Source organism: Mustela nivalis (assembly GCF_964662115.1).
Source record: "Mustela nivalis genome assembly, chromosome: 7".
Taxonomy (NCBI): domain Eukaryota; kingdom Metazoa; phylum Chordata; class Mammalia; order Carnivora; family Mustelidae; genus Mustela; species Mustela nivalis.
This window is the reverse complement of record NC_139026.1, coordinates 113970455-113996719: the sequence shown is the minus strand read 5'-3', so window position 1 is coordinate 113996719 and position 26265 is coordinate 113970455.

Here is a 26265-nt window from a genome sequence, read left to right as displayed (position 1 = left end):
ATGAGGCTAGAGAGAGAGAGAGAAAGAGAGAAAAGAAATCTGCCTCTCTGCATTTTGCAAGTCCCTGGGCAAAATCTGTTGGCTGTGCACTCCTCACACGAAGATTCCAGGCAGGGAGACCCTCCTGAGCCTCATCTCCCTGAGTTCCTCTTCTAGGAGCAATCCCTAGTTTGAGACCAGGGTTAGCGAAAATAGAGCAGCAAAGCAGGGTCCAGAAGGAAGGACTGCCACAGACCATGGAGCACCAGGGGGACAGGCTGGTACCTCCTCACAGTTGGGGTACAAATGGGCCTCAGCTCAGCAGGTATAGGGGTGCCCTTGGCCCCTCTGGTGGGCTTTGCAGTGCCCCAATCTCAGGAAGAAAAAAGGCTGGCTCAGGTGACTTATTTTTGACTGGGAAGGAGCTGACAGCAATGGAAATAAACAAGTAGGGAATGATGTTGGAAAGTTGGAGGGTTTGTCCTTTATATCTCAGCTTTCTCTCCTATCTTCCCTTGCTTTGTAGTGTGTTATCAAAGAAGGTTTTGGCATGATATTCCTGTTCACTGATTAACTCTTGAGCTGTGTATTTTCTGCTGTTCAGCTCATCTGGTGAATTCTTTTACTGTAGAAAGTATCTTGCCCTTGCAAGGGCAAGGGCAAGACCTGAGAAATCCCAGAGATTTCAGCTTGCCACCCAGAAGGAAACCAGGCTATTTGGAATGCTGGAAAGGATTCAGAGTAGGGGAAATCGTCTTGGACATCTGAGACCACCCCCACATTCAGCGGTCCCCTGGACACAAACCCAGACCTTGACACTGATCCTGAACCATGCTCTCAACTCAGACCCCTGTGATCCTCGCCACAGTGCTTTCAGATCAGTGCAGCCATGCCCATAGGCACAAACTCTTAAGCCTAGATTCTGTCCTGAGAGGTCTGTCCCCGAAGGCCTGGCTCCAAAGCCTCAGAGATTGGGGACAGTGAGGAACACCATAGGACTCACCCTGCCACCCTGAAAGGAACCATGCCATTTGGAACTCCAGAAAGGATTCAGAGGAACTGAAATCTGCATTCCTACCTCTGGACACCCCCATATTCAGCAGGCCACTGGATGCAAACCTGGAGCTTGACACTCACCCTGAATAAATCCCTCGACTGCCCCCTCCCCCAGAAAGATGGACAGAGTGCTGGCAGATCGGGCCTGCCATGTGGTGGGCCCTAACCATAACCTTTGGTTTGGTTTGGTTCTCAGGATTCTGACCCCAAAGGCCTTGCAGTAGGTGCCCTACAATTTGGGGACACATGGGCAATACCAGAGAACTCAGCCTGCTGCCCAGAAGGAAACTGTGCCATTTGGAACTCCGGAAAGGATTCAGAGGAGCAGAAATCTGCATGCCTAGCTGAGGACACACCCACACAGAGCTGACTCCTGGACACAAAGCCAGAGCCAGACACTCACCCTCACATCCACTGTCAACTCAGCCACCCAGACAGCTCTCCATGGGGTCTTCAGGTCAGTCCTGCCATGTCCCTGGTTCCTAACACTAACCCTTGGATGGGTTCTGTAATGATGTCCTCATTTCAGGTTATGTGGTGGTTCTGCAGGACATTGTCCTGGTGTGGGATCAAACACACTGAAGCATCCCGTGTGAAGTGGCAAACGTGGTAAAGAAATGATGGCTGGGGTATCTGAGTGTGGACCCAGCACGTATTTGTGCTGCTATAACAAGCTGACTGCACTTTGAAATCACCACAGAAGAAATGAATCTTCCAAACATCCATGTTAGCATGACGACACGGAAGCAGAGAGAATATCAGACTTTGGGATGGAGTCCAAGCCCTCCCAGATCCAGGTCACCCAACATGGATAGGACACATGTTAGCAAGAGACTCGTGGGAAAATTAAATCATGGGCCCCTGTATCTCAGGTGCAGTAGAAGCAGTGGATTTGGAATTTCAGTTTTTCCACAACGTTCCACCACAAGCTGGTTAGAACTGTGCAAAGCAGGAAGGGAAGCCCCAGTAAAGTGGACTGGGGATGCCAGAAGGGGAGGCTGGAAGGGGGCGCCTGCTGCTCAGTGCCCATTACAGACTCCACATTGCAATCCCCCACAGGAGAGACTCACCAATTCCAGGCCCCACACGGGAAGCTGGCGGTTCATCTCCTGACTTTTTGTAGGAGCTTTGCAGCTCAGCTGGTGAGAATTCTCCATCACCCTGCCTTTCTCCAAGGGACTTTCCTTCAAGCACCCTTCCCAACTTCTTCCTCCTCCATGAAATAATGTTCCTCTCCTTTGTTTCTCGCACTTGCCCGTGATGGGACCTTAGCTTGCTCAGCCCAGACTGCCATTCTCTGCTCTTCCCAATTAAATCCATGCTGCTGGTCAAATAACTGGCAGATTGAGTTTAAGGCCAATCGAACAAATAAATTCAAGATCTTGCAAGGAACAAAATCAATATGCACAAATTAGTGGCACTCCTACGTGCTCGGAAGGAACCATCAAAAAGAGACTGCTGAGAACGATCTCATTTACACCTGCATCCAAGACAGCAAGATACCCAGGAGGCCCCTGAACCAAGAAGGTGACAGACCTGTCATCTGACAGCCCTGCAACAATGACGACAGACAGGGAGGGGTACACACGGAGATGGGGAGGGACTGTGCTCAGGGTAGAACCCACACTGGGAAAATACCTACTCTCCCCAAAACCGTCTACAGAGTCCTCACTCTGGCTCCCGAATTTCCAGACTCGGCGCAAGCCTGGAGTGGGTGTGGACACGGGAAGGACCCCGCAGGGCTGAGGTGGGGAGAGCACAAGCACCGAAGAAGGCAGACGCTCCCTGACTGCAGACCATCTGAGGAACCCCAGGAACCGAATCCGCGAGCACACAAACACAGACGAGGACCGAGGAGCACCCGAGCCCAGAAAGGGGGGACCCCACAGCCCCGCGCACAGCACAGCAGGAGGCCACGTCTCCTCACACAAAACGACGGAAGCCCCAGTGTCTACACAGGGCGCCCTTCCTCTGTGGGGTCCTGAGACCACGAACCCCTTGACAGTCCACTCAGCTGGCTTCTCCTCAGCTCCTCCAGCATCTGGTCCTTAGGAGGTTGGACTGCTGGCAGTGTGGTCGCGTCCTCCACAACGGGTCCGGTCAGTGTGGATGCAGAGCCACACCCTCCTCAGCTTGTCCTGTCAGGGTGGGAGGCGCCCCACATTCTCCAGAAGTCTCCACAGTGGGTCCTGAAGAGGGGGGGCTCTGGTCCCAGCTGTGGCTGTGCAGCCTGGGCTCAGGGCGGGAGCTGGGGTCTGGCACCCTCTGCAGGCGGTGGAAGGCAGTGCAGGACTGTGGGAGCTCACCCTTCAGTGGAAGGTCCTGCTCCCTCCTGGGGTCCAGTTGAAGCCATTTCATTCCGGAAATTCAAGCTGCATGGAGCCCAATACCCCCCAACATCCCCCCAAATAGCTAAGGAACAATGAATTGGAAACAATGTGGAATTACAAAAGTCCTTGACCCAAACAGTGTCACTGAACATGGCCCTGATGCAGACCCACACTCTGACCTCAACTTGGTCTTAAGCCTGGACCCTACCCTAAAACAAGACCCTAACCCTAGCCCCCAACCCAAACAATGTTCACAAGAATCAAGAGGTAGAAAATGCAAATATCCATCAATGGCAAGTGCATAAGCAAAGTGTGGTGAAGGGTTTGAATTTGGGTTCAGGTTCAGGTTTTAGTCAGAGTTCTAGATCAGGCTTTGGGTTTAGTGTTAGGGTGAGGATTTAGAGTGAAGGACAAGGGAACAGAGTTATAGTTTAGGGATTTAAGTTTATGATTTAGGCTTTAAGACTCAGGGCTTATGGGATAAAGTTCAAGTTCAAATTTGGGGTTTGACTTCATGCTGAGATTTGGGTTCAGGATTCATGTCTTGGAGGTCTGGTTTAGGGTTTGGGTTCGTGGTTCAGGGCTTGGATCCAGGGCTCAGGTACAGGCTTTGGGTTCCATTCCAGGTTTGGGATTCAGGGTTCTAGTTTGGGCTTTAAGGTCAGCTTAGGTTTCAGCATTGGTAGGGTTTAATGTTAGGTTTAGGGATGACACATTTTCTTCAGTTGTCATCATGGACAAAATAATTCTATCTGAAGTTTCTAAGTCAGAAATGTATTTCATCTGGGGGCGCCTGGGTGGCTCAGTTTGTTAAGCCTCTGCCTTGGGCTCAGGTCATGATCTCAGGGTCCTGGGATCAAGCCCTTCATCAGACTCTCTGCTTGACGGGGAGCCTGCTTCCCCATCTTTCTCTCTGCCTGCCTCTCTGCCTACTTGTGATCTCTGTCTGTCAAATAAATAGAATTAGTAAAAGCTATTATATGATCTTTTACAAACCATTTCCTATCTTTGCATTCTCATGTGCCAAGACAGACAGGGATTATTTAAAACCCTGAAGAGAGTGCTCTTGCTTTTAAATTGCCTGTAACCTTCGTGTAATAGATTTATGATTGATGATAGATTTAGTTAAAATATAACTATTTAAAATATTTACTCTCAGTAAACGATTTCAACCTATGCTCATTTAAGTAACTTGGTGCATAATCCCTTTTCTATTAAACCATAGTGCAAGGACCAATGCCGCGTATCCGAGAGAACCCCAAGCTATTTTTCTAGAATGGCCATATGCGTATATATCAGGCGTCCTGTTTTCACTCCCTTTGTGGAGCACCTACCCTGGAGGTCATGTAATAACCAATGACCAAAAAAAACAAACGAAACCCCAAACATCCAGGTCGAAGTGCCATCCCTGCCTGGAGTGGAGGAGACTGCTCAGACAGATCCCAGGCAGGCATCTCAGCCCAGGCCTGTGCTGGGGAAGCTGGATCCTGGCTTTGGGCGCAATCTGGAAGCCAGCAAACTGACCCAAGTGTGCTGCCGGCGTTTAAGACTGATGATCTATTCGCAGCCAGGCTGCACGTGGACACCCGCTCAGGGAGCCAGGCTAGGAGTCTGCCCAGCTCAGGCGCTGGCAATGCAGTAGCCTGCCAGGGCTTAGCCCCGCACCCCAGCCAGGGCTCAGGTTTCAGGAGTGAGGGGGCGGGGCCGGAGCAGAGAAGGTTCTTTGCTTATTTCCAAAGCTGGAAGTGAGCTCTCAGAGGACTCAGGAGGGAGGGGGGCGGGGGCGGGGCGGGGGCGGCCTGAAGAAGGGGCTTTGCTAATTGCCCAGGCGGGAAGGAGGGGCGCACAGCGCCAGGGTGCTGTGCTGCAGGCCATTCGGGACTGCAGGACACACCATACTCGCTGCCCCTGCGCTCCCACGCTGCAGCCTAGCCCTGGACGCCGCGGTGTCCTGTTCCAGATCCCGCTGCCTGCTGCCCCTCCCCGCCCCATGGCTTCTCTGGAGGACCCTCTGCTCACAGGTAAAGTGACACCGCGAGGCGCCCTCACCTGAAGCAGAAAACTCAGGACAGGAGCAGGGTGTGGTGTGGTCGGGGCCCAGCCTCCGGCCAACCCCAGGGCACCAGGACCACCCGGGACGCCACGCCACACCCTGTCCGCAGGGGGTCGGGCCAGGACAGCGCCACAGGAGGCACCCCCCACCCCCGCCAGCGGGCAGGTTAGCCCCCATAGTTGGACACTCCCACGCGCCTGTCAGAGCCTCCTGCCATTCCCAGGGCACCCAGAACCCAGAGAGTGAGGCCTTGGGTGCTTTCTACTGACAGATTCAAGGCAAGTTTTCGACTTTGGGACTCAGAGTTAACATAGTTTTCATTTGTGATTATTATTTTTGTGTGGGGGCCATAGGTTTCCTTTTGACCTATGGTTGTTTTCACTCCCGGTTCTGAAGAAGCCCCTAAATCCTAACCCTGTTGAGGACTCCGAAAGCTCTCAGAGCAGCAGTGCTGGTGGACAGTGTGGACACATGGTTTGGTTTCTCCTCTGGCCTGCTACTGTGGCAGCCCTGCTCTGTCCTCCGCAGACTTCAGAGCAATATCTGAACAAGTGGAGAAGCGACCAGGGGATCAGGAAGGTGGCCACCGAAGAGTGACTTCTCTGGAGGGTGGCTGAGCTAGCAAGTGAGCATGTTAGTCCAGCTCTGCCTGCATTCAGTATGGAGCTGAACAGGAGCCAGGGAAGGGGAGGAGGAGCAGAGAGCAGGGACAAAGGAACCAAAGAGGAGATTCAGATGAAGGGAAGTAATGGGGAGGAAAGAGAAGAAACTCTAGAAGACAGGCATGTAGAAAGGAAAAGGGATGAAGTGGGCATTGGGAAAGGGCACCACCAGGGAAGGAGAGAGGGGAAAGAAAGAGGGAGGAAGAGAGGAGAGGGGAAAGGGAGAAGGGAGGAGTCAGCATGCCAGGGCTCCCCCTGCATCTGAAGAAGAGGTGGCTGGTCCAGCTTGTCAAACAGGGTGTTCACTCTTTGGTCCCAATTTCTGCTCCCAGTGCTACTGGGCTTTTCAAGGAAGGCAGGCTGTCCCTTGGGACCTACTGGAGCCCACTGGAGCCTACAGGAGGGTGGGAGAGGTAAGATGACACCAGGTCCTGTCCTGAGCTGCTCCCAGCCACCAGCCTCACCACATGGTGCAAGAGGGACCCCAGAACAAAGGAAGGACACAGGCCAGCATGTCTGCTGGTGGCCCTGGGCACTTAGCTCATCGCAGTGAACCACACTGCCTCCTCAACCCACGCTTTCAAAGCCTCCTTCTTCGTTTCTGGCTTTCATGTCTGTAGGAACATGAGCCAGATCTAACTCATCTCCGACAGACAATTCTGACTCACCCCGTGTCAGATTTTTATGAGTGGCTGTAATACAGTAAGATAGCAATGCTCCAACAAACGGACTGTTTCCTCCCACTTGACCTCAACATTCTTATACATTTTCTTAGCGAAAACATCTTGTCTCCTTCCATTAAGCTCATAACGTGGTCTAATAGTATACATGCGCCTTCGTTAGATGCGAAGCGATACAGAGGTCCTTTTTTTTTTTTTAAATTTTACAAGGCAAAGTCAGTGAACACATCCAACTTGATGAATACGTCTCTAAAATGTCAATCCAGGCAAAGCTTTTTCTGCCTACAGTTTGGAACCTACGTAGTGACATTTTTAAAATGCTTTCAGTCCATCAGTGAGGCTCTTAGAAGCTAGCCAGGGCTTACTACGTGCCAGGCACTGTGTCAGGTGTTGGAGCTAAAGGGAAGGAGAGCTTGGAGGCTGGCTGGGGAGGGACATCCATGACACAACGACAGCTAGAAACGGAGGCCAGTGCTAGAAAAGAAAGAGCAGGCTGCATGGAGAGTGTGTACCATGGGGCTTGTGAGCTCACGAATAAGTGGGAGTAACTGGAGTGGGGAGATGGGGGAGAGAAGAGGGTCTTCCCATCAATGGGAATCACCTGTGCTTGGAGGCAGGTGCCATGAGAGGTCTCCACAGGAAGAAGGAGGCAGTGTGGTTGAAGGGCAGAGAGATGGGGCAGAACAGGCATCAGTCAGTTGGAGGGGTATGAAGAGACTGATGGGAGGATTATGGGTGCCTTTGGAGGACTGAGAATTTGTTAGAAGATCAGTGCAGATTTCTATGGAGACAAATGCCAGGAACTGATAGGTCTTTGAAAGGTCACTCTGGCTGCCTTTTGACAAAGGGGTTGGTAAAAGGCACTTGCAGGTGTGAACACACCAGGTGGGAGGTGAGTGCAGGAAATCAGGTGAGGGAGCATGGGAACTTGGTCCGGGGGTATATAAGGGAGAATAGCCTTTAAGGAGTTCCACAAATTGGCACCAGCTGTGGCTTCATTACAGAGCTGGAAGGGGGAGGTGGGTGTGTCCTGGAGGTTACAGAAATTACATGAGAAAGAGAAGTCTTTTTAGATCTCTTTTTCAACTAGAGGAACTCTCACCTTATTGATAGAATTCCAGAGTGGGATCCAATGATATGAGGACATCTTTGAAATGTCTGAATATGTTCTTCGACATCTTTGCAAGTGACGAGGAGACCTTGGCCTTAGGAGGCCTTGGCCCTCTTTTTAGCCAGAAAGATTTCACCTACAGATTTGGGTTCTCCCTTTTAAAGTCAAGGAGTCAGTCCTTCCAAAGGACACCTCCTATCATTTTACCCTCTCATCATACCTCACGTGCTGGCATCTCCAAGAACCTCTGTTCCAGTTGAGAGTATCCACTTTGGCCGGGCTGGTCTTGCCAAGACCACCACCACAGGAAATCTAGAGCCTATAGTGCTATTAATAACATCATCTAAGACTGTGTTTGCTGCCCTCATAGCCTCTTCCCACCATGACTCACTGAAGCTTTTTACACATTGTATCCATTAAGCTATAGTTCCCAAAGCTCATCTTCTCTAGTGCCATTAATTTTTAGGGGACCAGGCAAACCTTAAACTTGTTCCCCCACAATCTCTTTGAATGCCTTTCACCATGATCCTTGAATGAGATCTGACCACTGCTGGTACCTAACACTTCTTGGCACCTTGTCTTTTAGGTTCTTGGAAGAGGAGGTGGCTATGGAGGTGAGTGGGGATGAGAGTGGGAGGTTTTCTCCCTTCACTTCCCTTTTTGCATTTTTAAATAATGGGTTTTGAGGGGGAGGGAAAGGTTAACCAGACCATTTATTTTCCATCTCCCATCGATAAAATGTTTACCACTCCCCACTGGAAGAATTTAGATCTTTCGTTTGAATCTCCAAGAAAATCTCCCAAACTCAGACCACCACCATGTGGATTCAGCCATCTTCTGATTCACCTCCAAATTGTCTCCTCCTAACTGCTCAAGCCACAGGTTAAGGGCGAAATGTTCAATGCCCAAGCAATATAGTGGGGGACACGTTTATCTAAGCAATTGCATGCAGCTCTCTATCTGCATACAGGGGGTCTCTACCAAGCCTTTCCAACCTCAGCAAAACATGACAAAGCCCCAGCAATCTGGGGTATATATCATTCATTCATTCCTGTGTTCAACACTCATGGCGGATCCCCACCAAGACAGTGGGAGAGCAAGGACTGGAAAATCCTGGAAGCTGAAGTCTGAGGAGGATGTCAAATTCAAGTCAGAGATGAAAGAAACATCTGGACTCGATCCTCAGGTACATGCAGTATTCTGAACTGAGGCTAGAACCAGAGACCATTCTAATGAAAGGCCTCTATAGGTGGGCTCTCACAGGTGGGCTCCAACTCAGTTTCGTGTATATTCATTCATGAAATAGCTCTTCGGGTCAACATGCAGAAGAAAACCATTTCAGAAAACTGACAATGAGGAGAGGAAAGGGAACCAGAAGGCTTGTGAATGGGGAGAGAGGAGAAGCCAGGGCAGAAAACCAAGAATCCCTCCCTGCCCTTCTTGCTGCCAGGGAGGTCTGAGGGACTAGTTTCCACTGGGATCCCAAGTCCAGAACAAAAGCAGCGGGGCCACGGTGGGGGAGGGAAGAGGGTCCTCAGCACGGGCGCATGGGGCTGCCAAAAGATGGCGGCTAGCGCGCCCGCTGGCGAGGGGCACCTCGCAAGGCGCTGTCCCCAGCCCGACCCCATGAGGACCCGGGTTTGGCGCAGCGTCCGGGGTGGTCCCGGTGCCCTGGGGTTCGCGGGAGGCTGGGCCTCCACAACCCCCCTCTCCGCCCCCAGGTCGGGTCCGCGCTTTCTGCTCCAGGTGAGGGCGCGGCGCGGTGTCACTTTACCCGTGTGTAGAGGGTGGTCCGGAGAAGCCTTGGGGCGGGGAGGGGCAGCAGGCAGCAGGAGCGGGACAGCGAGGCCTCACAAGGGAGCGCACGGGCGCCGAGTCCGGTGGGTCCTGCCATCCCGACTGGGCCGCAGCACAGCACCACGGCGCTGCCCGCCCCTCCTCCGCCAGCCCCTCCACCTCTTCCCAGACTCTCAGCCACATCCTCTGTGAGCTCACTTCCAGCTTCGGCAATTAGCAAAGCCCTTATCTGCCCCGCCCCCACCCCTCCCTCCTGAGGCCCCGCCCTGGCTGGGGCGCGGGGGAAGCCCCGGGGGCTGCAAGCTTTGCCAGCGCTGGAGCTGGGCAGCCTCCTAGCCTGGCTCCTTGAGCGGGTGTCCACCCGCGGCCTGGCTGCAAAAAGATCATCAGTCCTGTTAACCCTGGCTGCACTCTCCCGTCAGTTTGCTGGCTTCCTGATTGAGCCCAAAGCCAGGAACCAGCTTCCCCAGCACAGGCCTGGGCTGAGATGCCTGCCCAGGATCTGTTTGAGCAGTCTACTCATCTCCAGGCAGGGATGGCACTTCCACATGGATGTTTGGGTTTTTTTATTGTTTTTTGGTCATTGGTTATTATTACATGACCTCCAGGGTAGGTGCTCCACAAAGGGAGTGAAAACAGGATGCATGATATACCCCTCACCTCCCATGCTGTCTTTCTCTTAAATAATAAGCACTGCTGAACTATCTGAGATTCTGTACCTTCTCTCCAGCCATGAACCTATCACTGTCTTTAACTCTTGAAAACTTCATTAGACAAATTAATGTGGTGAAGGAAGCAATATGAGAAAGCCTATTAATCTGATGAGCATGGAACTGAACAAACCCTATAGATACTTTCCCTTTGATTTCTAGCCTATCAATACCTACAGTGAGTCACATACACTCAAGATTATTGTTTTTATTGTATACTTCATATATTCATTGATTTTGGACTCGTTATCATTTTGTTGAAGTGTTAAACTATGGTAATAAACAAACTTTTAATTAACTTTTCCTCCTATGATACAAATATAACTTGCACTTGAGCTTTAGCTAATGTTATGTTCTAAAATTGCCAAAACAAAATGATCAAGGTTTCTAGATTATTTACTGTATTTTCTACTATATAATATTGTTCTATCTCTTCTGTATAAAGAAAATGAATGCTTGGGGCTCTTGGGTGGCTCAGTGCATTAAAGCCTCTGCCTTCTGCTCAGGTCATGATCCCAGAGTCCTGGGATAGTGTCCCACATCAGGCTCTCTGCTCAGCAGGTACCCTGCTCCCCTTCCTTTCTCTCTGCCTGCCTCTCTGTCTACTAGTGATCTCTGTCTGTCAAATAAATAAATAAAATCTTTAAAAAAAGAAAATGAATGCTTCATAACTAAATGAATGTTTTACTGAACAAATTAAATATGGCAATAGCATTTTATTTTATCATGCTTCACATATTAAACAATAATATTATATCACTAGTCTCCAAATAATCTACTCGCATAGTCATTTCAAAGCTTTTAGTAAAAGAATTCTTCCTCCTGATTGTAGTATAAAAGCCACAGAAATATACAGAAGACTCCTAGGATAGAAAGTTAAATCCAGTTATCCGTGATGCCTTGAGTAGGACCTGACCTATGTATGTCCTGGGATGCACTAGTAACTGTTACATGTGATAGGATTATATTTAATATATACAGTTTCATTTACTTCACAAAGGACATATAAATTTGAGAATAAAATATTGGGTGAATCTATAAAGTCTATATTTATTTGTAACTAATGTGGTAGAATTAAGATGTTAATTTGAAAAAAAAATTCGTTGAACACATACACATATTCAATTGTTTTTATATATATAAACAGCATTATTTATTTATTTAAATAAATGCATTGTCAGTAAAATCCATTTACTTATCAATCATAAGGGTAATTTTAAGTACTAAGAATAAGAAATATGTGAAAAGATAAGTGTTCAAGAGTGCAGTTTGTGGTAATTAATACAATATGATAGGCTCATAAAAATGATATATTACTTGAACTTAAAAGCTTCTATAATTAAGCGATGACCACTTGAAATTTGTAATTAGTCTTGCTGCAGTTTTTCCTTGCACTTATTGCCCTTCCCCAGAAGTTCATTAAGAATTTCTGTGAATGTCCTTATGTTTAATCTCATTCATAGATTCCACTACTGCTCAAAAAACAAAGCCAAAAAGAGAGGTAACTCTATGTGGCACTCCTTCCACAAGCAATACATTCATAAATAATTAAAAAGCTCTCTACTTCATTTGTTACCCATTCAGCTGATAATTTAAATGAGTTACTGAGGCCATTTTATCAGCACTTTTAATAGAATGCGACTCAGAAACTTCACAGTGTTATTTAAGAAGAAATGCTCACGTGTTAAGGTTTTTATTTTTTTTAAATCACCAAATAATTTTCAAATATTAAAAGCAAATGTCTCCTTTTCCTCCAAGTTTCCTTGCTATGTCAAAGTTACAAATAAATACATTAAAATCGTATTTTGAGTAGTAGATAAAAACAAAAGTTTTGAAACTGTCTGTGGGTTGAGTGTCTGGGTTAACTTGTATAAATATCTAAACTCAATGTATTTAGACTTTATTACATGGTTTTTTTTAGACTATTTAAAATTACATGCTCAGATAATGACAACATTATTTTATTCATTTTAATAAATAAATTATTTTAATAATTATGTTTAGATATTTATTTATTAAATTAATGATTTAATATTTAATAATTAAATTTGAAATATTTTAAATTCTAAAAATATTTATTTAATTAAATTGATATATTTAATATAAATATTTAATAAATTATTTAATCATTATTATAATTATGCAATACATTATGTATTGTGTAATAATTGCATTTTAATAAATAAATAAATGTATTATTTACATTATTTTATTATATTTTATTTAGTTGACAAAGAGAGGGAGAACGCAAGCAAAGGGAGCTGCAGGCAGAAGGAGAGGGAGAAGTAGGCTCCCAGCTGAGCAGAAAGTTCAACCTGGGGTTCCATCCCACGACCCTGGGATCACCACCTGAGTCGAAGGCAGATGCTTAAGTGACTGAGCCATCCAGATGCCCAAGGCTTTGTATTCTTCGCTTCTAAATATTGATGCTCCTTCATCTCTGGAGTTAGTAAATTGATGTTGAGTATTCATATCAAAGAATTGATAGTAGCTGTTAAACAGAAACATGTAATTTAGGGGAAAAAAAAGAACAGAAGGAAGAGAAAGGCCAAAAGTCAAAAGCACATTAATATAAAATTTAATTAGATAAATAAAGCTGATATTCCTGAAGGGGGCTATTAAAAGAGCTGCAAAGAGCTGATAGGATTAGGGAAATTGTCCACTCCTGGTCATTTCATAGTTTTAGACTATTCCTTATTAATAAATATACTTAGTTCCAGAAACACAATCACATAAGAACATTTCCACCAAGTTTCCTCTAACAGCACTTACAAATTAGACGTTCAAACAATGCAGTTTGTTACATGTTGCATCTGTATCTTAAAGTTTCAACACTTTATGTGACACATTTTCTAACAATTAAAATTAAAATATATATATATATATACATAGATATATATACATATATATCTATGTATATATATATATACCTTATCCCTAAATGGAAAAAATATATATAGAGAGAGAGAAACCTCATCCCTAAATGAAACCTTTCTTTGTTTATTAGCTTAAATAGGTAAATTAGCAACAACAACAACAACAAACAGCTAATATTATAGAGGTAGGAACAATTGACCTTTTCATTCATTGCTATTTTCTAAAAATTCCTATTTTATTTTTTTCTCAAGTCTGTCATAATAATTTTCTAAATCTCCTGCCTTTTTCAATTTTTTTCTTTTAGTGGAAATCTCTATTTCATATTTATTTTCTCTTTCTCCACTCTTTGCTCTAATAATTCAATGTATTATTAGATTTTCTGTTTTTCTCTTTATCCAGATATATCTTTTCTTTCTTTCTTTCTTTTTTAAATAATTTGATTTGCTGGCATTTTACATCAGTACATGCTTTCTTATGGATGTTAGAAATGTCTGTGGAACTACTAGAAGAATAAACTTTTTTACCTTTAAGAAGTTTACAGTCTAGAGTGCCTGGGTGGCTCAGTTGGTTAAGTGTCTTCCTTCAGCTTAGGTCATGATGCCAGGGTACTAGGATCCAGTCCTGCATCAGCTGCCTGCTCAGCAAGGAGTCTGGTTCTTCCTCTCCCTCTGCCCCTCCCTCTCTCTCTCTAATAAATAAATAAAATCTTTAAAAAAAAGACTTACTGAAATCTGAGACTGAATTACTAAATTCAGTCTTAATAGAAGACAGCTAAACAAAGCAATGATCACAACTGGAAAATTTAGCGAGATCATGGTTTAACATTTTTGGTTGACACAGGACCTCTTTCAGTAACAACTTTCCCTAAATATCAATTTCTTTTTAAGGCAAAAAATTTTGACAAGAAATCCAGATCCTTCTGATCATTTTCATATCAATTTAAGGTGACATCCTCAGAGTATATAATCAAATATGTAATTATTCTATCTGTTGCCTTGTATATTGCCTGTATCTTTTTCAGACTCAAAGTTCCATTGAGGTAGAGTTTTTTTTTTTAAAGCAGAGATTTTTAAAGTGTTTGATATATACAAGATGCTTAATAAGTTTTTAGAAACCTATGTATTACAGAAGCCTTAAACAGGCTTTAAAATAATGTAGGTGATATTAGTAGTCATATCAAACAATTTTTAGGTTTCAGTCATGTAAATAACTACATTTCTCAGAGACAGAGAAACATACAAATGGTCTGGGTCCAGTAGGATAATGCTAGCATGTGTTGTAAATTCTCTTATATGACTTTATTCTTGCAAGAATTGGTTATGTGGCAGAAAAAAAGGTATCACTATCTTATACTTTATTATTTAAAGAGATTTATAGAAGTCTTAATTTCTTACACTACCCCTTTGTTTCAGTGGACCCAATTTCCGTGGTAATGGTGAGAGGAAAGTAGGCAATTTAGGCAGCAGCAAAAATCTCCTACAAGGCACTATAAAATAAGGCTTGTTCTAGATCATGGGTCTGTCCAAAGGGGAATGTTAAGGGGTAGAATGGATGATGGATGCATTGTGGACTTATAACTTTAAGATTAATACTGTTATGCCCCAATAATGGGTCTATGATTAAAGGAGCAAGACTGATGTAAAGCAAAGGTCAAGCAAAGCTTTATTTCATGCCAAGCATCAAGAATCTAACCGAACGTTTGGGGCCACACCTCTTATGAGAGAAGGCAACCCTTCGCTGTTTCACAGTCTAGCTTTTAAGGGCAAAGGCCATGCAGTCAGGCCTGGCCACGCACAGGTGACCAATGAGATTTTAACACACACAGGAAACTCCACAGTGAGGCTAGGTGACCAATTGAGGTTCAATTTACCCTAGTATAGACATTTGACCCAGCCTATTACACCTTGATTAGGATTAGTGCCAAAAAGGTTCCCAAAGGGCAGAGGAGTGGGGCATACTCCTTAGTATCTAGGGAGACAATATGCAAACCCGCCCCCCCTCCCGCTGATTGATGTCTCCACCTGGCCTGACCCACCCTTGTATATGGGCTTTGTTACCTGGAGCTGATTTCCAGATCTTGTTTTTAAGTGAATTTCCTGGGGGAAGGGGAACAAGGACAGTTTAAGGGTTAATCTCAATGAAAGCCTCTTGCTAAAATATAAAAATATAAAATAGGTCCTTACATTACAACAACTCAGTACGGAAAGTCCCAGTGTGGTGATAAAATAAGTGAGGTAACTCTCATTACACATTTTTTTTTTATATTTTATTTTATTTATTTGACAGAGAGAAATCACAAGTAGGCAGAGAGGCAGGAAGAGAGAGAGGAGGAAGCAGGCTCCCTGCGAGCAGAGAGCCCTATGCGGGACTGGATCCCAGGACCCTGAGATCATGACCTGAGCCGAAGGCAGGGGCTTAACCACTGAGCCACCCAGGCGCCCCTGCATTACACATTTTATTTTTAAAACGTGTAAGTTGTATTTTTCCGTCCCATGACATCATACTTTATCTTCATCTCTGTCTACTAGTTTAAAACTAGTTAAACAAATTCAACAATTTTTTTAAAAATATTTTATTTATTTATTTAAGAGCAAAAGCCAGAGAGAGAGAGAGAGAGAGAGAGAGAGAGCAATATGGAGCTCGATGCCAGGACTCTTGAGATCATGATCTGAGACAAAGGCAGACACTTAACTGACTAAGCAAATGAGACTCCCACAAACTCAACAATTTTATAAAATTTTTATTTGTTGGGGTGCCTGGCTGGAACAGTCAGTAAAATATCTAAATCTTGATCTTGGGGTTGTACGTTTGAAATCCACCTTGGGTGTAGAGGTTTTATTTAAAAATAAAATCTTTAAAAATATTTTTTTTTCATTTTTTTATTTAAGCCATTGTATGGCAGTGTTGATCACTATATTGTACACCTGAAACTAATATTAACCTTATTTTAACTAACTACAATTTAAATAAAAACTTTAAAAATAAAATAAAAATAATAATCATAAAAATAAAAAAGAGGAAAAATTATTTGGCAGGCAATTTTCTTAATTGCATTATTATTTATTATTATCATAGTCTGTGTGTGTCGGTGGGAAGTGGCTGGTATTACAGTGAGTTCCATATCTGTGTTACACTGTGGTCCATGTCTGTAGTCAGTCTTTTTTTTCTTTTAGTTTATTTTCAGGGATCCAAAATTCATTGTTTATGCACCACACCCAGTGCTTCATGTAAAAAATTCCCTCCTTAATACCCACCACTGGGCTCACCCAACCACCTGCCACCCTCCTCTTCAAAACCCTCAGTTTGTTTCTCAGAGTCCACAGTCTCTCATGGTTTGTCTCTCCCTCCGATTTCCCCCAGCACACTTCTCTCCATCTCCCAGTGTCCTCCACGTTATTCCTTATGTATTGAGTCTTATAAAAACTTTTATTTCTTTCCCTATTCTGCTTTGCATATGCTTACCTTAGATGTTAAAATGTTATAAACCTCTCCTGCCTGGTCCATTTTCTCTCTCTTCTCTCATGATTTCTCATGCTCTCCCTGCCAACCCCACATGCCTTACAATATCTGGATATGACTAATTTCTTCCTGAGCTACTTTATTCTACTCTGCCATATGGTTGCCCTTCCCTCTTCTGTACCATAACTTCTATCCCCTGCATTTGTGCTTTAACAATACCTAATTCTTTTCACTGCGTCTGTATCTTTGAGGTCAATACTCAGTAGTGCAATTGCTGGGTCATAGGCTAGCTCTATTTTACTGGAAAGAAGGGCCATATGCACCCCAGTGTTCATAGCAGCAATGTCCACTATAGCCATTCTGTTGAAAGAGCCAAGATCCCCTACAACAGACAAACGGATAAAGAAGATGTGATCTATGGATACAATGGAATATCACTCAGCCATCAGAAAGGATGAATACCCAACTTTTGCATCAACATGGATGGGACTGGAGGAGATTATGTTAAGTGAAATAAGTCAAGCAGTGAAAGTCAATCATCATATGGTTTCACTTATTTGTGGAACCTAAGGAATAGCATGGAGGACATTAGGAGAAGGAAAGGAAAAATGAAGTGGGGGGATTGGAGGGGGAAATGAAACGTGAAAAACTATGGACTCCAAGAAACAAACTGAGGGTTTTAAAGATGAGAAGGATGTGGGGATGGGTGAGCCTGGTGATGGGTATTAAGGAGGGCACATATTGCATGGGGCACTGGGTGTTTTACAAAAACAATGAATCATGGAACACTACTTCAAAAACTAATGATGTATTGTATGGTAACTAACATAACATAATTTAAAAAAAAAAAGGAGGGGGACAATACCTAACACTCAATCTTTGCTAGTTTCTTGTTTACCTCCTTTTAAGAGTAAGCTAATTAGTGTTTTTTGTTTGTTTGTTTGTTTGTTTGTTTTTGTCTCAACTAAAAGACAAAAACATATAAAGCTGGAGCCATGACCATTTAGAGTTTCTTCTGTGGAAGAACTATGCATTCACTAGTAAACAAAAGTAGTTTCATCTTTTTTTTTTTCCTCCTGGACACCATTTCCTTTCTCACACTGTTGCTCAAATTGGATGGAGTCTAAGGTCCTTTGAGGAAATTTTTGTTTAATGACTCAAAATAAAATAGGAAGAGTCTAAAGTGCTAAAAATAATTCTAGATAAAAGGTATAAGATCATGCCAGAAAGGATAGTAATTTTATCTAACAACTGCCTGTTCACCCCTTATTTGTTCATTAACTAATCTCCAAATTTCTGACTAAATCCCTTTTGTAAGCCAGAATGTGAGCTAAAAACTGGGATTTTAAAAATATTTTCATTTGAAATCCAGTTAGTTAACATACATGGTTGTATTAGTTTCATGTGTACAATATAACATATAGCACTCAGTGCTCATCATGACAAGTGCTCTAATTAACCCCATCACTTATTTAATCCATCACTCCTTTCAGATCCCCTCAAGTAACCATCAGTTTGTTCTCTGTAATAAAATGTCTGTTTCTTGCTTTGTTTCTCTTTCTATGTCTTATTATTTCCCCTTTGCTTGTTTGTTTTGTTTCTTTTATTCCATATATGAGTAAAGGTATTTGTCTTTCTCTGACTGACTTATTTCACTTTTAGCATTATACTGTCTAGTTCCAACCATGTTATTGCAAATGGCAAGATTTCAGTCTTTTTTTATGGCAGAATAATATTCCATTTTATATACATACCAATTACTCTTTATTTATTCATCAATTGATGGATACTTGGGCGCTTTCCATATCTTAGCTTTATAAATAATGCTGCTATAAACATAGGGGTGCTAGCATCCCTTTGAATAAGTTTTCTTATATTCATTGGGTAAATTACACCAACAGGATTGTTGGATCACAAAGGACTTCTATTTTTAAATTTTATGAAAATTCCATACTGTTTTCAAATATGGCTGTATCAGTTTGAATCACCACCAACAGTTCACAATTGTTACTTTTTCTTTTTTTTTTTAAGATTTTATTCATTTGACAGAGAGAGATCACAAGTAGAGAGAGAGAGAGGAGGGAGCAGGCTCCATGCCTGGCAGAGAGCCTGATGTGGGACTTGATCCAAGGACCCTGAGATCATGACCTGAGCTGAAGGCAGAGGCTTAACCCACTGAGCCACCCAGGCAGCCCCCACAAGTGTTACTTTTTCACATCCTCTCCAACACCTTTTGTTTCTTGTAGTGTTGATTTTAGCCATTCTGACAGGTGTGAGGTGGTATCTCTTTCTAGTTTTGCTTTGCAATTTCCTGATGATACATGATGATGGACATCTTTTCATGTATCTACTGAACATTTGAAAGTGTTCTTTGGGGAAACACTTGTTCATGTCTTCTATCCATGTTTTTATTGGATTATTTGTTTTTGGATGTTGACTAAAAACTGGATATTAAGTAACACACAAGACAGGTTTCCTTGAGCTTAAATTTTATTTGCATGAGTATCATTAACAGGAAAAAATATGCATATGTGTATGTACAAGTGTGTTTATGTATACATCTATCTATCTATCCTCTATCCCCTGTCTTCTAATTGTGGTAAATCCTGTAAGGTGGAGAATGGGATAGTCTGAAGAAATATGCTTCTGGATATGCTGGGTAAGCAAATTTAATTGCACTCAGATGCATTGGATATAAGTGAATCACTCAAATGAGTTATTTAATATTATATAGAAACAAATTAAAAGTTTATGTAGTTGAAAATAATAGGTAGTTAAAATAATTTTTTTGTTTGTTGTTTTTGTGTCTTTTTTTGTTTATATATACTATGGTGTGAATGTTTATGTCTCCCAAAATCATATTATGGAATCTAACTCTGGAAGTGATAGTATTAAAACATAGGGGCCTTTGGGAGGTGATTATGTCATAAGTGGGATTACAGTCCTTTTAAAGGAGACCCCAGTGAGTTCTCTTGATTCATTCATCATGTACGTTTACAGTGAGAAGATAGCCATCTATGAGGAAGTGGGCTCTCCCTGGATCTGCCCATTCCTTAATCTTGAACTTCTCCGTTCTAGAACTGTGAGAAATAAATTCCTGTTCTTTATAAGCTATTAAGTCTATATCATGTCCGTTATAGCAGCCTGCATGCAGAAGGACACTATGACCTAAAATGAGAGCAATAAATATAAAGTTTCAGTAAAGTCAGTTGGTACAATGTTTTTTTTTTTTACTTAGAGAAGACATGCTGCTTCATGTTAAACCTTGATATTGTATATGTTTCTTGCAGGGCCACTTCTTACTCCTTTGTGTGTTTTCCACAAAGTCCAGGATGATGCCTTACATAAAGGTAATATTTTATAAATACTGTTGGAATTATATACTTCTCTAAAATCTTATTTTGCCTACAGATTACTTGGATCCACTTTGTCTTGTGTAGAATATTTGAAATATATTAAGAACAGAATGTCTCTCTAAATAACATTTAGAATCATCATTAGTTTATGACTCCTGACTCATTTGCTTATGCAGTGATACTTACTACAAGAACACTGAAGTTTGTAATATAATTTTGAATTAATCACCAAGCTAGTTTATTTTAACTTATGAAAAAATAATTTCTCATGTTGGTTTAATTCTAGTCTTATGTTATGGTCATGACCTTTTCATTAAAATAAAGTAGGAAATAGAAGTAAATAATTAATGAAAAATAAAAAATAATAAATAAAAAATAAAAGTAAAACTCTTGTGAAATGTTAAACTTTTCTTACTTATTTTGTTTTGCTTTTCCTCTACCATGCTGGCAAAGCTGTATTTTGCAGATAAGTATAATTTTATAGGTGCTAGGTTTGTTACTTTTACTAAAATTTTCAAAATATAAGGAGTTGAATAGTCATGGATTGTTTATTAAACTCCTTATCTACACATATAAAAATAAAACAATGATGGTGACCTGGGTATTTCTAAAATTGTATTCTGTTTTTCCATATTATGGTTTACAATGTAATTAATAAAGATTCTGCATATATTAACATCCATCCCCTTCTATCTCATCTGTATGTCCATACAGAGCATGTATGATTTCTATTCATTTCTATGTTGTGGTGAAGAGATTGTCTGAAGTAGCCTATATTTATGCAGGTAGATCTTAAGCTATGGTGCTCTTGTTTATTTGCTTGTTCGTGATCAGTATGTCTGAAAGATGGTAACTATTGCATCAGGTGTGATGCTTAAAAAATATTATTGGTGCCTGATACGCTGTGATGAAATAGGTAAGTCGATTCATAATTTGTTAATTAAATTAGAAAAGAAATTCCTTTGGATTTGTACTTTATTAAGAGTTTTTTTTTAACGAATTCCTTGGGATGTTTTTTGTGTAATATATATCACATGCCTCAACCTTTAAATTTGAATGTAGAAAAGAGTTATCAGAATGAGCCTAGAAAATATTGTTATGGGGTCGCCTGGGTGGCTCAGTGGGTTAAGCCACTGCCTTCGGCTCAGGTCATAATCTCAGAGTCCTGGGATCGAGTCCCACATTGGGCTCTCTGCTCAGCAGGGTGCCTGCTTCCTCCTCTCCTTCTGCCTACCTCTCTGCTTACTTGTGATCTCTCTCTGTCAAAAAAATAAATAAAATCTTAAGAAAAAAAGAAAACATTGTTTTGAAATATTTTTGTTCTGTTATATTATGTTAACTTAGGAAATAATGGTAGTTATTTTTATTATCATTTCCTACTTTCCACATGCTCTTACAGATGAGATATCATGTTTTTCCTACTCTTTTTATCGTGGTTGTTATATTCTTCGTGATCAATAACAATCAATAAAAATTTATAACATTAATTTCCTTTGGGAAAGTGATATTTTAGCAAGAATCCATGACCAAAAATTTTAGCTGTTCTTCTTCCAGGAGATGAGACTATCAATGTTCCCGAAATTTCAAGAAATAGAACTTATTAATTGTGTTGGTTGATGTTTATTGTCTCTGAACTTAGAGGTGCATAATTCAATTTAAAATTTATTTTTGGGGCGCCTGGGTGGCTCAGTGGGTTAAAGCCTCTGCCTTTGGCTCAGGTCATGATCCCAGGGTCCTGGGATCGAGCCCCGCATCGGGCTCTCTGCCTAGCAGGGAGCCTGCTTCCTCTTCCCTCTCTCTCTGCCTGCCTCTCTGCCTACTTGTGATCTCTATCTGTCAAATAAAATAAATAAATTCTTAAAAAAAAAAACAGAGTGGACCTTATGGGGTTGCTTATCTGAAATTGAGGGACATTATAAAAAAATAAAAAATAAAATTTATTTTGAATTGAAAACAAGATCTTACTGAAGTTTAGGCATCCCACTTTATATCAGGCCTCCAGTACATTCTAATTTATTTATAGAAAATATCATAAACATGAATGACACTTTTCCTATTGCATTTATATGAAACTGCAATGACTCAAAGATGTCAGATTTGAAAAGCACTACCTTTCTATATTTTCTGTTTCCTCGGAGGAATGGATATACCATTTTAGCACAATTATCCAACAGTATTCAAAACCACCATGAATTTTAAAACATAGTTATTACATCCTAAAAATCAAGTATGAAAATGTATAAACAACCAAATCTCTATCTGTAAATGAAATACTCCCACACAGACAGGATTTAAAACTTTCTAACTTAAGGAATTTGATAGCACAGACTCAGGGTAGTAGTTTCACTGCCTACAGTATACTTTCAGGGAGAGAGTAATGTAAGCTCTGAGTCACTTTCTGCCTAGAGATGACCTAATAGTGGTTCTGGCATTGTTTGTTTGTTTTTGAAAATACGTTCCTGGGCGTCATTCAGAAAATGCAGAGTTTGGCATCTATATAAATTAAGGATGATCTTTTTGAACTTTTGTCTTTCATTACATCAATTTACCATAATTGGACAGAAATTCCACTAAATTAAGCATTGTTAGGAAATGTGTAAATTGGAGCTACTCAAATTAGTTGCTCTTTGAACTATGTGCTGTTGGTTCAGGATTAGATAAGGAGCTTGAAGGCAAACCTAAATCATTGCTTCCTTTTTTGAGAGATTCTCAGCATATTTTCTTAAAATTAGCTGAAATAAACAATGTGTTTAGTCGCAAAGTGATTTGCATTTTTGCACAAACTCCCTAACTCCTTGAGAATTATAACAAATATTTCATGAAACATCATTGATCTTTACTTTGTTACACTGCTGTAAAGTACATTCAGAGTTGCCAGTTAAAGGTGTTAGTGTTGAGATGAAATGTCATGCATTTTTCTTCACTTCCATGCAAAGAACATAGTAATTTATTAAGACACAATGAAGAAAAAAAATTGACAATGAGTCCAGATTTTAAAAATCACTTGCCATTCAATCCAAATTGTGAGTTTGATCGGTTACTGAACACTTTATAATGCACCCCCGGTAATTTTACAGAGATTACTTTTTTCTTACCAATTCTTGATTATTCTGTCTTGCAATGCAGAGAAAGCTAACTAATTTAAAATAAACTTCCGTTAATTTTGATTGTTATAAACTTAAAATTGACTAATTTCCATATACAGAGTTTAAAATGTTCACAATTTACATTAAATATATATTCTGTGTATACCTTGGAAAAATTATACTGAAAATTGAAATTAAAATGATGTTGTATATAGCTGCAAGAAGCCGCCTGTCCCATTTCATCTTACTATATAAGTTGTGTCAGGTAATTTATAAAATCCCTGCTGCATAACAAATCTATTTTTTGTTGGAATGGGTAGTAATGTTTCTTCTTATTTCGAAATAAGAGTTGGTCTATGAGTGCCTCTGCAACTGTATTTTCCCTAAGTGGCTTCATGGTCTTGAACTGAGAAAGCTCAGAGCATTAAACATCAAAGTAATATATTTTGACATAATTAGACATCAAGGAAATGCAATTAAAATGACACTGAGATATCACTACACACTTACCAGAATGGCTAAAATAAAATATAATGACAAGCCCAAAAGAAAAAAATATACCATTTGATGATACACAATGGCAAGTTGTACCATAACTTAACCATCTCAGACTAGTGTAGTGTTAAATTTGTTTTTCTAAGCCATGTTTTGGGTCACTTACCACTTTTCAAGGATATAAAGTGCTATCATTTTACTTAAAACTGTGAAATTTGGTCAGATTTAAATTTCAATTTATGTTAAAACATTCTGTAAACTGTGTTAGACTTTGACATTTGTTCCCTCAGTTCAGTGAATAACACTATATCATATTCTGAAAAATACGCTAATTTTTATTTTGAAAAATATCCCTTTTTCCTCTTATGGTAATTATTAATATGAATTAATAGTAGAATTTGATTTGGTTCCATATGACCATAAATACTTTATTGTATATTATCAAATTTAATAATGAATATAATGTACTTCTTTGGACAATTTTTAAAGACCAGTCTACTCTTAAAACAAAAAAATGGAGACGCACTTCTTTAGTTCACACAAATTTCATTTTATTAAATATAACCTCAGATAAATTTCAACAAATCATAATTTATTAAAATCATGTCTACTTAAAAATCTCATAGAAGAGTAAAACCATCAAAAATAAAAATAAACACACACAACACACACACATCACCCATGTGTTGGCAAATCACAATTGCTGTAACAATACATTAGGCATTCCACAGTTAAGGGCTATCAAAATTTCCATCAGTGACAAAAAGATTTGTATCCAAATGGACTGATTTTCCAGAATCCAAGAAAAAGTCTCCTAGGATTTATTTAAAGGTAAATATTTGAACAAATACTTCTTAAATTTAGGAAATTCAGAACATACCATTAAAGAATATTTGCAGTGCAGACTATATTCAATCCTTCCTTCAAAATGTGCCTTTGAGTACATAATTCTGTTTTCTCTATCTAAATTGAGCTGTCTTCCGAGGAAGTTTTCCAAAATGTGTGTCTCTGTGTGATAAATGTTCTAAGACCTAACATGCTTCATTGTATTTTTACTGTGTTCTCAAATTTAATCAATAATTTGGCTTGATGTATAATACCTAGTTTCAAATATCTTTTCCATCTATACAAACACCCAGCTGTCTCTTTTTATGCTATTACTATTGAGAATTGTGCTGTCGGTATTATTCTTGTACATTTTAGGTGATCTGTTCTTCTCTTGGGCATCATTTATGCTCTTCTCTGTTTTTGATATTCTTAAAACTCACCATAATGTATACGAGTGGTTTTTAGTGTGTGTAGTTTTTGTTTTGTTTAGTTTCTGATATCTCATGTTTGGCATCATTTTAAGTCTGGTATCTTTTATCTTTCTTTAATTCTCCAAAATTTATCTCAGTACTTATTTAAATATTTTCTTTATTTTTTTTTATCTTCTGCTGTATTTGGGCAGAAGTCATTAATTTGTTTGTTTGTTTTTCCCAACTCATTTATTCATTTTACAGCTATATTCATCTTAGTCTCCATTTATTGTATTCTTTATTTCAACAATTTTCACTTAATTTATATTCACAGTATAGTATCTTTCTTTTCCTTGTATATGTATATCATTATTTTATCATATACTTTTAAGCTATTTTTAAAAATATTTTATTTATTTATTTGACAGTGAGAGATCACAAGTAGGCAGAGAGGCGGGCAGAGAGAGAGGAAGGGAAGCAGGCTACCTGCTGAGCAGAAAGCCCGATGTGGGGCTTGATCCCAGGACCCTGAGATCATGACCTGAAACGAAGGCAGTGGCTTAACCGACTGAGCCACCCAGGCGCCCCTTTTAAGCTATTTTTTAAAAGAACAGTCATTCTTTTTTTTTTAAGTTTTTCTTTATTTATTTATTTGACAGAGAGAGATCACAAGTAGACGGAGGGCAGGCAGAGGGAGAGAGAGAGAGAGGGAAGCAGACTCCCTGCTGAGCAGAGAGCCTGATGCAGGACTTGATCCCAGGACCCTGAGATCATGACCTGAGCTGAAGGCAGTGGCTTAATCCACTGAGCCACCTTGGTGCCCCTAAGCTATTTTTTAAATTCCTGTTCCAAAAACACTTGGATTGCCATATAAAGTTAACCACATCATCTTTTTAGGTAAGTAATTGTACTTTTTATGTGCATAGTTATTTTGGTCCATGAGTTCAGCTCTTCTTAGGATCATCAAATCTCTGTAAAGTCTGGGTATGCTAGGATTTTCTAAGCAACAATAAAATACATTGAAACCTGGTAGCTTAATTATAATAATGTTTTCTTTCTCAATCATTCACAATAGTATTCCATTCTGAGTAGCTTCCTTCTATTTTGCAGCTATAGTGTTTGGTAAAACTTGAATTGTGATATCACTGTGATAATGTGAATTAATCAGGGTTTTTCAGAGAATCGGGAAGAGAAAAAAAGGAAGATATTCTCCAGGGCCAACTCTAGAAGTGACTATTAAAACATCTGTCCAAATTCAATTGAACAAAACTCAGAAATGCCATCTCCAGTGAAATACAAAAAAGTTTATATATAGTTCTGGGCACACACATCTCATTTGACCCAATGTTGTACATCAATGAAAGACTGAAGGCCAA